The 15830-nt window shown below is 46.1% G+C and overlaps 1 protein-coding gene across 20 annotated transcripts in view; it reads right to left on the bottom strand.

The window, feature by feature from the left end:
* The window catches only part of LOC308198326 (uncharacterized protein), a 78601-nt gene extending 63365 nt beyond the window's left edge, over positions 1 to 15236 (bottom strand). For 6 of the 20 annotated variants that reach the window (XR_013953836.1, XR_013953837.1, XR_013953838.1 and 3 more), the window contains exons 1-3: positions 12927 to 13291; positions 10311 to 10442; positions 8837 to 8916 (exon numbers count right to left, since the gene is read on the bottom strand). The gene's annotated coding sequence lies outside the window, so the exon portion shown is untranslated. The other 14 variants (XR_013953844.1, XR_013953845.1, XR_013953846.1 and 11 more) reach the window with 11 other exon arrangements.
* Positions 15237 to 15830: the final 594 nt, after the last annotated feature.

Genomic DNA, 15830 nt, shown 5'->3' with positions numbered 1-15830 from the left:
GTAACTAAATTTTAATGTAACAAGAAAGGAATAGAAAGTATGGTTATTAATCTCCATGTGAAATGAAACCACTAATGATAGCTTCCCTTCACTAAACCTGCCCATTACCTCCACTTGGACACCACAGTAGCAACCACTTCCTAAGGGACAGCCAAACTGTTTACCATGTTTATTTAATAACATTCCCACTCTTATTTACATTTTAAACAATGAAGTTAGCATTCATAAGAGCACAGAAAGCTGAAGCGGTCTCATTACCTCATTTTGCTGAGGAAAGTGTAAGTAAGCGTCAGCAGTGCAATATTTTCTATAGTAGCAATCTCCATGGACTACCTTTCTACCACAGGCTTTTGAAGGGTGCTGTTCATATAGGTTTTTAAACATGACCACTTATTTGAAATACTCCTTCTGAGACAACATACCTGACACACTGCATCACAAGGCTTGTCGTTTTGTTTTCTTTAATGTTTAAACATGCCTTGGAAAGCATCTCAAGAATTCCTTTTATGGCACTTTTAAACTAAATACTTTAATTAGATTAGAAATTGAAATTAACATATAGAACAACAACAGAATCTCCAAGAAATTTAACAAACTCGTTTACTGCTTTTTCTAATCTCAGAATAATGCAGATCCCTCGAATTGGCAATTCCCTGAAATCTATTCATAGCTCTGCGTGAACAATTTAACTTCTTGGGTTTGGGTAGAGGGGGGAGCTTCTTCTTCCTTTCCTTTCTCTTTCCTTTATTACCAGTTATTTTTGCCATCTATTTCCCTTTTTAAAACACCTGCCATGAATCTCTGTAAAGAGTTAGTGAAGTTAACACATCTTCAATGCCAGTTTTGTGTGTACTGGAAGCATCCTGACTCTTCAGGAAACCTTGTAAATAATAATCAGGTACACCATGATTTGAGGGCAGTCTAACACCAGCCCATCTCCGCTGCCCCTGTGGCCCGGCCACCACAGGACACAGACACGTTCCCCACAGGCCAGCACAGGGGTGCTCCAGCAGCGCCAGCTCTGCCCAGCCCTTCACCATGCTCCCAAAGGAGGAAGCAGAGCTCATCTTCTTGGGCATCTCTTCTCCATCTTCTCTAGGTGGGAGGCAGTAGGAAATCAGAGCATTTTCAGGAGTATAAAATAACTTTCATTTTATTAAAAATAAAAAACACAGCCTTTTAGGAGGCCTCTTTAAAACCTCTTGAGAAAGCATAGTTTAAAAGGCATCTTTAAAAACAGATAATTGGGTGCTATTAAAATCACATCCCATGACATGAAAGGGACTCAAAATCTGATTAACACTGAGAAAATTTATTTCCCTGTTGCAGGAGCAAGATTGCCTACCTGCAAGGGGCACCACCCCTCTTCCAAGCAAGAGGACAGGGGCAATGAAGAGGGCACAAGTCTGGCGTAGTCTCACTCCCCTTTCCCAGATGGCACAGAAGTCCAGGGGAAGCTGCACGACAACCCCTTCCCACGCCCGGGTCATACAGGGATGTTTTCTTGTGGCAAAAAGCTAGCCAAAGCTGCATTTTAACTAACAGCACCCAGTGGTACTACTGGCTGATTTTTATAAAGAATTGGCCTCAGGGCTTTAGTGCAACTGGAGCCAAATTGCACAGCAGTGGTGAGGGAGATGCAAGTATTGAACTGTACGAGACTGGGAAAAAGGCAGGGGTAAAGGGAAGTGACAGCACCACTAAGCCTGAGGCACTGCTGATTTTAAAGGTCTAGCAGAATCTGTACATCAGTGACCCTGGGTGAAAAGCATTACACAAACTTCAGAAATTTTCATTGGCCACGGAATTGTGTAAAAATAACCATAAATGCATCTTTGCTACTGCCTTCTGCCTGGTGGTTAGGTAGCAGTCCCCAAACCATAATCCTTGCCACTCTGAATCAAGTTAATACGGCAGACAGAGAAAGCGCAGAGAGCTAGGTTGTGCCCCCAGCTGCTCTGAGTCAACATGCTCCTCTGAGGTCAGGCATCCTCTCAGCAGTTAAGAGATGCTGGTGATGCAGCAGGCCTGTGCAGCACTCGCTCCCTCGCAAGAGATTTGTGTTCATTTACATTTGGGAGACACAAGCAGCAGGAGAAAACAGAGACTTGCTCCAGGTCTGTGGAAGCAGGGAGAGGGCGAGTGCTGATGGATGCTTGGGAGGCCCACACCTGCACCCTTGTTAAGGAAGGCGAGATGTCCCATCACATGCAGTGTTCTTCACTCTCAAGCAACCACTACAGGTTCTGTCCTGACAACATCCTGACCTGAAAACGCAATTAAATATTCTGAAGATTTGAAAAAACAAAGACTTAAAGGAGTGGACCAAGAATGATACAATATAGCCTCAGACTGGTGTTTTTCTCCCTTGGCTGCTCTATTTAATATGAAACATTAAAAAGAAGTGAATAAAACTATAGTTTGATTGCATCAAGGTGGAATGCCACAAAAAGTAGTTTAGGAAAGAAAAGAAGGTGGAAAAAAACAATTTGAAATTTAAGTTCCTGCACCACCTACTATCAGTGACAAGAAACAAGATGTTTTTGTAAATGTAATGTCAAACGTTGGCTTTTCTCACCTCAAAGAATGAACAGTTGCAGTGTTCAGCTTGCTAGATCACTATCTAGAAAGTGGTGTTTGGAAGTATTTACATCACTTTTGTTCAGTTTATTAGTGAAGACATTGTTTCTAGTGTCTCTTTTATAGGGTCATCCAAGTTTAAGAAAATCAAACACTCCTCCCTCTTTTGTTTCACGCATCAGCCCTAATAGGGATCAAAGAACTAACAGTGGATTCTTCTTGCTAGTGGGGGATTTGCATCTGAGTTCTCAAAAATGTGGACAGAAGCAGCAAGTGGAAGCATACTAATGGCTGGTAATTGCTTATTTTGATTTTTCTTTCCTCTTTTATTTAAATGGGAAAAAAAAAAAACAGAACACAAAAGCAACAAGACCCAGAGAAAGAATAAAACCCGACCCTCTGGTTTTGGCAGCTGCAACTGCTGAAAAAGACCCATTAGCAACATGCAAAGTGAAGAGTTCGATTCTCCCTTGGACAGGGCAGCGCAATGCTAAGCAGAGGTTTCAACACATCTCCCTGACGTTCTTCCTCCCTCCCAAGCCAGGCTGTGCAGTCCAAGACCTGCTCAGCTCTTGCCAGATTCTGATCACTGAAGGATTTATTTCAGTGATCAGGCGGTTCTCATCCAGAGGCAAGCTTTTGTTCATGAAACCCGAAGAGTGGTCACTCAATTCCCCACGCATCAGCTGCATCCAAGAGAAATTCTTAATATGTCCCCAAGCGCTGTTGCTCCAGCTGAGCAAAGGCCGGTTCTGCACACCTCATCTCTTGAGCATGATGCTGAGGTTCAGTTTTACTGGAAAACCTCCTGAAAGCATGAAGAAATTGCTGGAACATGCCACCAGGGACTATAGCTGCTAAAGGAGCGCATCAGATCCAACTTGTAACAATACAATGCATAATGCAATGAACAATGAATGATTTCAAGAAGTCAGACATTTTCTTTAAAATCTTCAGTCTCTAAAATATCAAAAGGAATTGACTAAGTGCATTTCATAAATCATGCATTTCAAGACAGGAGCTCTGGGTTCATTTTTAAGACCACTTTTCTTGCCAATGGCATACCATAGGAATTCATGTATAATGCCTATGTCCAAAACTGAGTTTGAATGACCTTTATCAGTCATGTAGTTTATTGTCATTTATACTGTAAGTCATGTCTAGTACTGACAAGGGTGAAGTAAACAGCTTTGCTCTAAGAAAAGTGCAAAGTAAGTGCTCAGACCTCACTTCGGGATTCGGATCAACTCCATAATGAAGGCCTGCAAAATAACTTCTACCCAAGTCTATCCACCGCATACCATACATGTCCTCATATGGAAGTGGGCTGCATCTTATCTACATGGATTTACTGTCATGAGCTACTATATTTGCCATCCTATGCTGTCTGGGAGCATCTGCAACAACAGTTTGCAGAAAGTGATCCCAGGATGACACTCACTGTTTCTTCAGATGTTTTTTTTCTGCAGTTAGATAGTGACATTGTGAAAAACATCAGTTTAGCTGCCCCTTGGACCAGAGCCTACCTACTGAGCAACCTAGTGGAGAGGAGAGAAATAACATACAAGAAAGGATGGGAGAGACAAACTAATTACTTTTGAAACCATAATAATAATAATAACAGTATCTTCATGGACTCACTTCTGGTCCCATTTGTCTCTTAAAGATGAAGTAACACGTTACACACTTCTCTGTGAGCCCGCATCTGGCACAATGCACGCTTCTGGCCTGGAATAATTCACCCGGGACACACTGAGGACACATTTGCGACTGCCATGTCCCTGTCCCGTAACAGGAAGTCTCCCTGACAATATGAAGGGTAGATAAGGACAGATGGAGCAGAAAGAATGGAGATGCAAATGGACTTTCCCACAAAACCCCACAGAATTAGAGCGAGGAGTTTTTGTATGGAAAGCATTTAGAAGAAAAAGAGAATGTCCTGCTTTTCCTGTCCCACAAGGGCCGTGGGATGGGGAGGGGGAAAGCAGAGAGAGTGTTTAACCGGAGCAGCATTGCAGCAGAATTCCCTGTGGCTGAGGAGGAAGGCAGCAGCAGGCCGTGAGAAGGACATCTGAGAAGTCCCCCAGTATAAGCAGTGACAGGAAAACCCTTCACAAGTGACTGAAAGAAAAACCTGAGTTCTGAAGGACACAGAAACAGATAGAAAAGGGCATTCTTATTAAAAGGTATGAAATATGCATATTCAACAACAACAAAAATCAGTAACATGGTTACTCCCATTACTACAGCCTCAAGGCTATAGTTACTCAAGTACACAGAATTTACCAAGATTATTTCATTGATACAGTACTTGATCAGTAATTCAATTACCATGCACAAGCCTACATCAAACAGCTACACATGCAGAAGATATCCTTGGCATACTTCCCAAAACCGAACATTCATGCATCTTTCATATGCCCAATATAATTAAATTTCCGTGTACATGTAGCAGAACAAGCACTTTAAGTAATATGACATAATCCTAGCAGTTTTTCCTTTACAAAAAAAAAAAAGGACTCCACTCCACAGAAGAAAAAGCAAGCATGGGAAGAGAGGCAAATAGATGCATGAGAACACATGATGAACTTTTATGATACGATGCACTCCATGATTCTATGAATTTCACTCCTGGGAATGAGAACTGATCCAAAGCTTGCAACAGAGCATGGCTATCCTCCCACTGCACTGGCATAAGGTTCTGTGCCCCACCAACAAGTCCGTGAGAATCCAATGTCCTGTGTACCCCCGTGACTCTCCCCAGGGTCCCTGGAGATCTGCAGTGCCTCTGCCCTGCAACCCTGCTCTACACTGCTTCATCCTCACCTGATCTCAGGCACCCCCAGCTCTGCACATGCTTTGGCTGGAACTCCTTTGGGTGACATCCAAGTCACAGATAAAGGGAAGAAGGAGCAGCAAGATGCAGAATTAAGGCTTACGTTACTACTCCCTTCCTCAAAATGTCAGGCCAGCCTATTTCAACACCACCATGTCTTACATTCTTTATTGAGTTAAATTCTGGCCAAAAAAAAGCATTAGATTTCCATCTAGCTATAGTAAACAGTGATTTATTTGATACACATTTTATTTTAGCGACACTACATTGGGCAGTTAAAATTTAATGGGAATGTCCTCCTCCAAACTCTTCCCATCTGGATTATATAATCTTTAATATCAGGCCTTAGTCCACCAATCTGTGGGCCTGAAAGTGGTTACACTACTTTCATCCAATGAACTAAATCTTCTCTTTACCTTTTCTTTAGGGTTTATTTTCTCTCCCTACTCCCACTCCCTCCATAATGCAAAGAGTGAGCAGAGGGTTAACAATAATGAAAATGTGCATGTAATACTAATAAAAACCTTTGGTTTTAAAGGCCACACTTGATAAAAATTTATAAGGGCTGAAGTGCTCATAAATTTTACAACCTACTACACATTTGCAGATTTATATACATAAAAAGGGCCCAGTCATCCACGTAGCTGAATAGGCTGATGGTTTTGTATGTACAGCCCCTGTTAAGCAGACCACTTGTTCAATATTGCCTGTGACTATGGGAGGTATCTACAGTCCTGTTTGTCTCCAGATAATTACATGCACTACTGTAGTCAGGGAGCTGGACCATCGAGAGCATCTTTTCCTCTGTCTTGCTTGAGTGACCTCTTCACTAAACACAGCGTGGGCGACAGGACTGAGCTCCCAGTAAGGTCTGTGGTGATCTTCCAGGCTCAGAGGTAACCACCACTTAGACACGGGTGCCCTGGCTGGTCTGCTCATTGCCATGGGAGCTCACAAAGGCTCCCACCTCCTTTGTTTCCTGGTCTAAACCAGGACTGTCTCAACAGGAAAAATCAATGATTACACCAGGAATTTTAAGCTATCTGCTTAATTTCATCATCCTGCAGTAACCTGCCTCAGAGCTACAGCTAGCTGAAGAATACGTGGGTATTAGGGGAACAGACTAGATGTGCTATCTGCTCTCATTATATTTTGCAGGGGTCTTAGACAATATTAAACGCAGCGTTTTGGAGTCACACTTCAGTGTATGCCCATGCAATGTTCTCCTCCAGGCAAATCTATCGTGTGCTGTAAAGGCAGCAGTGCAAAGGCTTTGAAATGCCAGGCCCAAGGAGCACCACTGTGACTCAGAACAAACACTGGTGGAGCTAGCACACACACCAGCTTCTCCAGAGCAAAAGAAGTGAAAGAAGTGCTGCAGAAAAGCTGCTGGGGGGAAATTCCTTCCTTACAAAGGAATGTTCTTCCTTTGCAAGCCGTTTGGTAGCCTTAACCATGAGTGTTGTCCATCCAAAATTCCCCCAAGTCCTCCCCCTTTCACTACTGACTGTTTTGTTAACCACACAAAGATCTGATTCTTCTCTTTATCTTGCTGTGTGCTTGCCAGCCAAGACATCTGATGGCACTGACTTCTGTCACGTACGTGAGACACCATTTCTGGTTGGCAAGTTTCAATACTCCTTTTCCCTTAATGCTCTCCTGTAGTCTCCAAGCAAAAGGCTTGGTGCATTCCTTTGCCAGGGAGATACTGCTGGGAAGAACAAGGACTCCAAACTACCATAACCTCAGAACTTTTGTTAAGCAAAATGATTCCCTTTGTGAATCTATATGGCACATCTGTAGAATGGGTATAATCGTTCCTTAATGGGCATAATCCTACCAACTATTCCTGGTCTCCTCAGACTATAATGAAGACCTCTAGGTAATTAATATAGGCTACCCATACAATACTTATATGTCTAGAACAAGTGGAGAGAATCACAGTAAAATTTATTTCACCTCATATTCAGCCCTTCCTGTGAAAACCCTGCCTTCAAGGGATTTTTGTCTCCAAGCTTTCAAACAGTTTTTTTTCCTCCATTGCTATTCTAGGTACTAGAAAGGCAGCAATCAGTTCGTTAGCAGGGTTCACAAGGATGACCCCAATGTCACTTTTGCTTTCTGTTTTGCAAAGGCATGGTTCAAACTGTGTGCACCTTGCCTCCAAAGAAGCCCAGACACACTGTATGAAGTCTGACAGATGCAACAGCGCAGTGATAAGACCTGCATCTTCTTTCAATTTCACAGGCAAGAGCTAAGTTAGTGGCCCAAACCCGGAAAGCACGGCAGGCAGAACGAGGACCAGATGGGGGTAACATCCTAATTTAATCTTAATCCTCTGTCCTTGCCCCGCACATCATGCTGCTGTACAGCAATGCTGCCCCAAAGTTTTCATGCAGTTGTGCTGTAAACAGACAGATGAAAACCACCCCCCAGGTGGACGCAAAGAGCCAGGAAAAAGTAAGGTGTGCTATTTGTGTTTTACTGTGGCCTTTGTACCCCAGCTCGGCCTGCAGCAGTGGTATCACACACCTGTGCCAGCAAACAGGAGCTAAGAGCTTGCTGCAGCACAGGCAATGGAAACAGAGCAGGAGCCAGCAGGAACTACCCAGGCTGATATGCTCCCTGCAGACACTGGAGTACAATCAAGACCCTATTTCTTCTTCACCAAGTGAAATCTGACAAAGTAGGAGGAGCCTGGCCATGAACAGATAAATGAGAAGACACAGACATGGTGGCATTGATAACTGTACCTGCCAAACTCAACTACAGCAACAAAATATTGCCTCTGCTCTTGCAAGCTGCTGGTAATGCAAATGGAGCCAGCTAACAGAAGTCCCAGTGGTGCAAGCTGGTAACACATATCCCTGTACAGCAGACGCACACACTGAGGTCAGCGCTACCTTGTGTCCCATAGAGTGCCACCACACTTTCCAAGGAATACAACCCCATCACATGTAAAAAGGAAGGATAGCCTCTCTCTCCTGAAGTATTTTTAAATGGCTTACTTACCACATGGCTTGGATTCATTCAGAACACCTGGGTGATGCCTAATTTCAGGCTTCCTCTGGGAGCTCCCCATCTCCCTCCCTGTGGCAACCGCTCCACACAGATTTGCAGCAGAGTGTTTTCTGTCATACTCGGGGTTACAAGTGGTTGTAAAGGGACAGGAGTTTCACTCAGCAGCCTTCCCAGCAGGGCCACGCTGGAGGACACGTTCCCAAGCTGATGACGCAGAGCCCTCTCCTTCCCCGAGACCACGTGCCTGGCTCTCACGTGCAAGGCATATCCATGCTCAGCATCCCACCTCCCAGCACGAGGAGCCTCCCACAGCAGCACCCAGGGAAGTGCCACTGTAGCACAAACAACAAATACCCACTCAGTCATTCCCTGGTGAACAAACCGAGAACAAAGACTTACCAAACCTGAGCTGTTTTCTCCTGCTGGGTTTACACCTCTGCATCACATCCCGCGCTGGCAACCAGGACCTCTGTTGTACCCTGCAAGAGGAAGGGGAGAAGTCTGCTAAGTGCCAGCCCCAGCGGAGCATCCACAGCTGGAATCAGCCTTTGACAACAGGCTGCAGAGACACAGCCACACAACTGCCAGGCAGCTGCCCAGCTGCCTTGCTTGCTGACCCTTCCAGATAAGTCAGGCTTTACAATGTGTACTATTAGCTATGTAGCATTGAACATATGCTTCATGCGCTGCACTGAGCCCCCCTGTGCTCTGTAATCACTCCAGTTTTGGTAGTGCATACCTCAGCAGCTAGATGCCAGCTAGCTAATGGTTTGCACATGATGCTCAGAGATGTTACTGTGACAGGACCTGTCTCTGAGCCTGCTAACTGTGTGGTCAGGTTCCCAGCAATATGCTTCAGCAAAGCATGAAAGCAAGAAGAGACTGCTCTAAAGGATGCTCCACAAAGCACACAGCCTTATCTTAATGCTCTTCCCAGCTACCACCCCTTAAGCAGTCACTTTTGCTGAAGGAGCAGAAAGAGGGTGAGTCACCTTATTTCTTGCAGGGTAGGCAGGGGTTACTGCAGCTCAAAGGCTGCGAGGCCATGCGCTCAGCACCATAACCACATCTGGAGGCCAAGGATAGGACTGGCAGCCTTACGACTTAATACCTCCAGCTTCTGCCAAGCAGTAAGTGCTCCCATGATGAGGGAGCAGCAGGTAAGAATGGAGTAGTAATTCAGCGAGAGCTCCACAAGCTGAGCTGGCAGGCAGTGTGATCGTACTGCAGTTGTATTTACCACCAAAGGCAAGGGAGCCAGGCAATAAAAGCAACCACAGCTCAAAAGGTAATTTCCTTGCCTTTTAAAAAAAGGCAGAAGACCAATTTAGGGATGAGGAAGAACTTAAACAAGTCAGCTTTTCTGGGCTGGATTCAACACCACAGAGCTTGTTTACAGATATCTAACCTAACAATCATTTAAAAGCCAGCTTCCTGGGGCATCCCATTGCAATGCAGAGCGGCGCCCGCGAAGCTGTCCTGCCTGCTGCAGCTGCGTGCCTCTGCTGAGCCCACCACCACATTAGCAGTCCCACGCACGCTGAGATTTGCATAAAAGGAGCAGTTATCAGCAATTATGGCTTGCCAAGGCAAAATTCTTCAAGGCCGCTTTACAACCAGTGACAGATGTAGCATTCCCAAGTTTAAGCTATAATTTATTCTTAGACTGGGCAAAAACATAAGGAAAACACACTGTGTGTTTTGCAAAGCCGCTCATTTAGGCATCTGAAAAATAGTTTTAAAAAGGGGGAAGGAGGTAAGATGAATAGGGACTAAAGGAATGAATAAACTGCAGGCACAAAGACAGAATTTAGAATTCAGGAAGGGTGACAAATATCCAGACTGATATGCTCCTGAACAGGTTGACTTCTACCTTTCTTTCACAGCAGATGATACCAGCATCCCATGTGGAAAAGCTGTCCTTTTCCTTCAGGGTTTAATCACAGGTAATAATCACAGCGTGCAGGCCTTACTCCAGCTGCATTGCCAATATCAGACCAAGCACCTGGGAGGGAAAGGAAAGAGGGGCTGTAGCAAAGAGAAAACCCATTCCCTCCTAGGGCTCTGAGAAGCACAGAAACCTCTCTTCTCACTATCGACCCCTGCCATAAACCCGGCCCTGCAGAGGGAAACACAGGCTGTGGGACACTCCCGTGGGTCTGGGTGCCAGGACACCCAGGACCTGGTGAAAGTCCCTCATACCCTGGCTGCACTTCCATCTCTGCTCGGTACCAGTCCCACTCAGTATGCAAAGCCTGTGGCAGAAAGGGTGAGTGATGTGGACCAGAAACTTCTGGGAGGCATACAGCATCACAGGATCATTTAGGGTAGAAGGGACCTCAGGAGCTCTCCAGTCCAACACCTGCTCAAAGCAGGGTCAGCACAGATGTGCAATGAGGTTGCTCACAGCTTTAGGATGTGTAACGTCAGGTCAGCACCTGCACTCTGCATGCTTTCCAGAAAACAATTCACTCTCCCCCTCCTCAGAAGAGGAAAAAGCTAGGTTAAGTTTTCTCTCATCTGCTCCCTTTATAGAAATATGTGCCCTCAGAGGCCACCCAGATAGCCACAAGTCTGCAGTCAAGAACCCTGGAAAGTGAACCCACAGATATGGGGAAAGCTATCTGAGACAAAGTACTACTGCTCTACGGAGGATCTTTTCTGGTCCTGGCGCTGAGTTCAGTTTGCATATTTCTGCTTTGAGGAGCTTTTCCAGCTGCAGAAGTGGCGTTGGCACCACTCAGCTCAAGCTGATCTGGAACAACCAGCCCACTAGGAGATGGCAGCCAGGAACCCATGGCGGCAATTAGTATACCCATCCCACCGCAGGGCACACGGCGCTTAGGATCCACAGTGCAAGTGTGTGTGGGTTCGGTTCAATCTATCTACAGTGTTAACAAGCAAATCAATAACAAACAGAAGCAAGAAGATAGAGACTCTGGACACCTTCCTGATGTCTTTAAATTTTAAGCATGATATGTTCAGGACCTTCTCTGGGGAATCAAAGCATTCTGATCTGATGCTATAAATGATAAGTGAGAGGGGTTCAGTGGTTTCTGCAGGCTTTGGACATTTATAATTCAAAATCCACTGCATATTTCAAACTGTTTTCCTATTTGATACAGCACAAGTGAACCCTTCTGAGAGTGAAAGGCTGTACTGAAGCTGTGAGTGACTGACCCTTTTCCAGTCCAAGCTATCTTAAAAAGGAACTTCAGCACAAGAGCAGCTTTCCTGAAAGCTGACCCCAGTGCAACTCTGTGCACAAGCTCGGGATCACAGTAACTATCATTATTAGTACTGCAACATTATGCACTCTGAGGTCACAGCACACCAGCACTAAAGCCTAGTTTTATTTGGCCCCCCCCACTCTGCATTGGAACTATGCAAAAACACGCAGGACCCACAAATGCAGACCCACAGGGCACTGAAGGTGTCTCCTGGGGCAGGCAGCTGCAGCATTTTCAGACCCTGACTGTGCACTGTAGTCCTGGGCCAGGCAGTCACTTGGTGGCAGTGAACCCTGCACCCGCAGGTATTGCTAACAGATGGAAAGGGATAGCACGTTCCTACGGTTTGAACTCTTCAGAGGCTTTTCCCTGCTAAAACCAACAGGTCTTTCCACCTCGCGCAAACTTTATTCCCCTAATGTTTCATGTTAGTCTAACTTTCATAGTTTCATGAAACTATGTTTCATAACTAGTTTCACGTTAGTCTAACTTTGCACAGCAAAGCGGAAAGCCACACGCTGGGTGCCACAGCCACCACCAACTAAGCTGCTCAGAAACAAGCTTCCAGAATCTTTCAGGATGTACAGTAGTTCAGAGCAGTATTCTCAATGCCCTGTTTTTAAAAACAGGTGAACAGCCTTGACTAAAATAATAGGAATTTTAGAATACCAGCCTACGGCTGTGTTTGTAGAAAAGATCAACCCAAGCAATTAAAGTCTGGCAAAATTACCACCAACTAAAAACAGCTTGTGAGTTCCAGGAAACCACAGCAAAGAAAGCACTGACACATCTATTGTAATTCACACACAGTTGTTCCCAGCATTCTGCCCACACTGGATAAATACTGAACCTATTTTTGCCTACGAAAGTTTTCTTACCTCCACACTTATCTGTGTCTTTCTCATTTTGGCATGAAAACAAGACAACATTTCTCTTACAGGTAAGATACTCGATATACATAACACGTAAATTCAGTCTTCCCTGACACATGTGGCAGTTGAATCCCCTTAAATTGAGAAATTATCCCCAAACCTCAGAGAGCAGGCGAAAGGAGAGCTACGAGGGAGGCACGTACTTCTCCCTGCAGGGTGGCAGGCAACAATCCTCTCCTCCTTGCCCCACAGTAAGTAACATCTCAACATGTTTCTTGGTCCCTCCAGCATCCCTGGCTATGCTACTGCCTAAGGAACAGCCTAACCCTTCCCCTCATCCATTGCACTTTTTAAAAATATATGCATATATTAAAAAAAAAAAAGTACCCCTTGTAAAAAAGCAGGAGACAAATCCTTGTTGAACTACCTGCCGCTCCAATCCTCTCTTACAGGGTCAGGCCCTGTACAGGATCAGCAACATTTAGCTCGACTCCGTGAGTGGAGGCAGGAGCCCTGGAACTAGCTGTGGGTCACTTCTCATCCAGGCTTTCTTCCATGGCTCTGCACCCTCCTCTTGCTCACTGCGTGGTCAGATCCCACCTGAATAAAATTACTTCTTCCCTGCTATCATATATTCCCTTCCACTGTGCTGAGACCAGACACTCACAACCAGGACCAGGCACACCTGGTAAGGCCTTCAGTGCCACCTGTCCCCCTCCTCCTGTGATTAAAAACACCTGGAGTCATCCACCCACCCCCCCCACCCCCCCCCCCAATTCCACCCTTTATTATTAGGATCTTGTACTCATTTATGCTAAGATGGTAAATACATCATTAAATTATCTGGAGGCATAGCCAGTTGCTAGGAAGGGAAAGGAACATTGCAGTGGTTTGACAATATTTCCATACTTTTATAAAGAGGCACAAACATAATTTCATACACGCAATATGTGAATTGTATGTAGACAGTAGATTCATGGCTTGCTATGCTGTTAAACTACTATGGACTGCTTTAAATATTGAGTAGGCAAAGGTAGGCTTTGATGTCACTCCTTACAGGACTATGTCCAGTGTAGGCCAGGGCACTTCATGAACAGAAATGGTCTTTGTATCTGTGATATCCCCAAAGACGTGTGCCTCTGCTTCCCAGCTTCATGTGAGAAATAAGATTTCATCCCTAAAACAATAGCTACTTGTTTCTGAAACCCTTAGGCACTATTCTTCTCTCTCAGGCCTTTTGAAGTGCTGCGGAAATCTAACACAGAAATAGCCCACCCTCAACCCACATAGCTTATTCCTCATTAATATTTCTTTATCTATAGCTTTTAAAGTGTCAATACGCAGCTTGCACCCTAGTGAACGTGACACTGCTTCCAACTTCAAAGCCCTTCAAGGTTCCTCACAGACAGAAACAAAAACCCCAAAGCCAACCATCAGCCACAGAACAAGTGTTCATAGTCCAACAGGTCTATTTTGATCCCGGACAAGCACAAGGACTTTAGGAAGACCTTGAAAACTAACTGCTGAGCTTCTGCCAGGCATAGTCCTCTACCATGGCAGAAACAAGCAGACCCCAGCTGCCATCTGTGCACCAGGAGAAGAGAAAATGGGCCCTCCATTTTATTGTCATACTGCAGGCAGGGTGACCCCCCTCTGAACACCACAGCCCCCTGTATTTTTGTGGTGTCCATGCAGCCCTACTGGCTGCTATCCGCCCCCTACCGCTGCCCTTGCCTTCTTCTCTTCAAACAGGACAGGGGAGACAGTAGAAGCACAAAACATCCCAAGTCGGAAGGGTCCTATAAGGAACCTCAAGCCCACCTCCTGGCTCCACACAGGACCACCCAAAATCAGACCGTGTGTCTGAGAGCACTGCCCAAACGCTTCTTGAGTGCCACCAGCGCTGGGGCTGCAATCAGTACCCCAGCAAGCCCACTACAGTGCCCACCAGCTCACCGGCTGGGACGAAGACAGGAAGATCGCTTACCAACCACCATCAGGGGCGAAACAGACTAGACTGAGTGAAAATTAGTTTGTTGCCAGTTGAAACAGATTTGCAGAGCAAGAAAGGAAACCAGCACCCAGAGGCCACCTTCCCCTCACACCCCATTAACCCAGGCCCAGCCTCGCCCCTACCTGTGCCACAGGACAAGGTGTGGGGCCGCAGCTGGCCCCTACTGGCTCCCCTCTGCTGCTCCTTCCTCCTCGTGCTCTCCCCCGGTTCCACAGTGGGCTCTCCAGCACCTGGAGCACCTGCTCCACTGATCTTTGTGTTCCCTCAGCTGTTTCCTGCTGGTTTGGGTGGCTTTCTTTTTTTTGCCCTTTCTTCAAGACCCTTTCCCAGAGTCATCAGCCAACACTCTGGAGCTGGCTGGAACCGCCCAGAACCACCTGGAAGCGCCCAGAACTGGACAGAACCGCCCAGAATTGCCCCAAGCTGCCTAGAACTGGACAGAACCGCCCAGAATTGCCCCAAGCTGCCTAGAACTGGACAGAACTGCCCAGAATTGCCCTGAACCGGCAGTAGCCAGCAGGAGCCGTGCCTTCCCGCTTTACCGCCCCTGAGGCAAGGCGCGTGAGCGCTCCCAAATGGCGGCCCTGAGGCGAGCCCTTCCCTCAGGGCTGCAAAACCTGCTACAGCCAAGGGCTCGCGTCCAAATCCATAAACCCACCCGGTGCGAGGCCTTTGAATGCTCGTGTTTTGAGTATCCAACGAATTGAGGCACCTGAAAATAAACCTGGTGCCACCTGCCGTAATGATGGTGGAGGCACCTGTGTGGGGAAGGGGGCTGGTCTGTAAAAGTCATCCCTGGAGAGGACAGTCTTCAAGGAAAACAGCAGAGAAATTAGGCTGTAGGGAAACTTAAGTGCTTGCTAAAAGCCTCTGGTGAAGAGGAGGTAACAAAGCTGGTGCGGGGTCTGGAGAACAAGTCTTACAAGGAGCGGCTGAGGGAGCTGGGCTTGTTCAGCCTGGAGAAGAGGAGGCTCAGGGGAGACCTCATCGCTCTCTACAGGTACCTTAAAGGAGGCTGTAGAGAGGTGGGGGTTGGTCTGTTCTCCCACCTGCCTGGTGACAGGACGAGGGGGAACGGGCTAAAGTTGCACCAGGGGAGGTTTAGGTTGGATGTTAGGAAGAACTTCTTTACTGAAAGGGTTGTTAGGCATTGGAATGGGCTGCCCAGGGAGGTGGTTGAGTCACCATCTCTGGAGGTCTTTAAAAGATGTTTAGATGTAGCCCTTAGTGATATGGTTTAGTGGAGGACTTGTTAGTGTTAGGGCAGAGGTTGGACT

This window comes from Anser brachyrhynchus (assembly GCF_964034855.1).
Source record: "Anser brachyrhynchus genome assembly, chromosome: 7".
NCBI classification, from domain to species: Eukaryota; Metazoa; Chordata; class Aves; order Anseriformes; family Anatidae; genus Anser; species Anser brachyrhynchus.
This window is presented reverse-complemented; position numbering and strand designations above follow the sequence as displayed.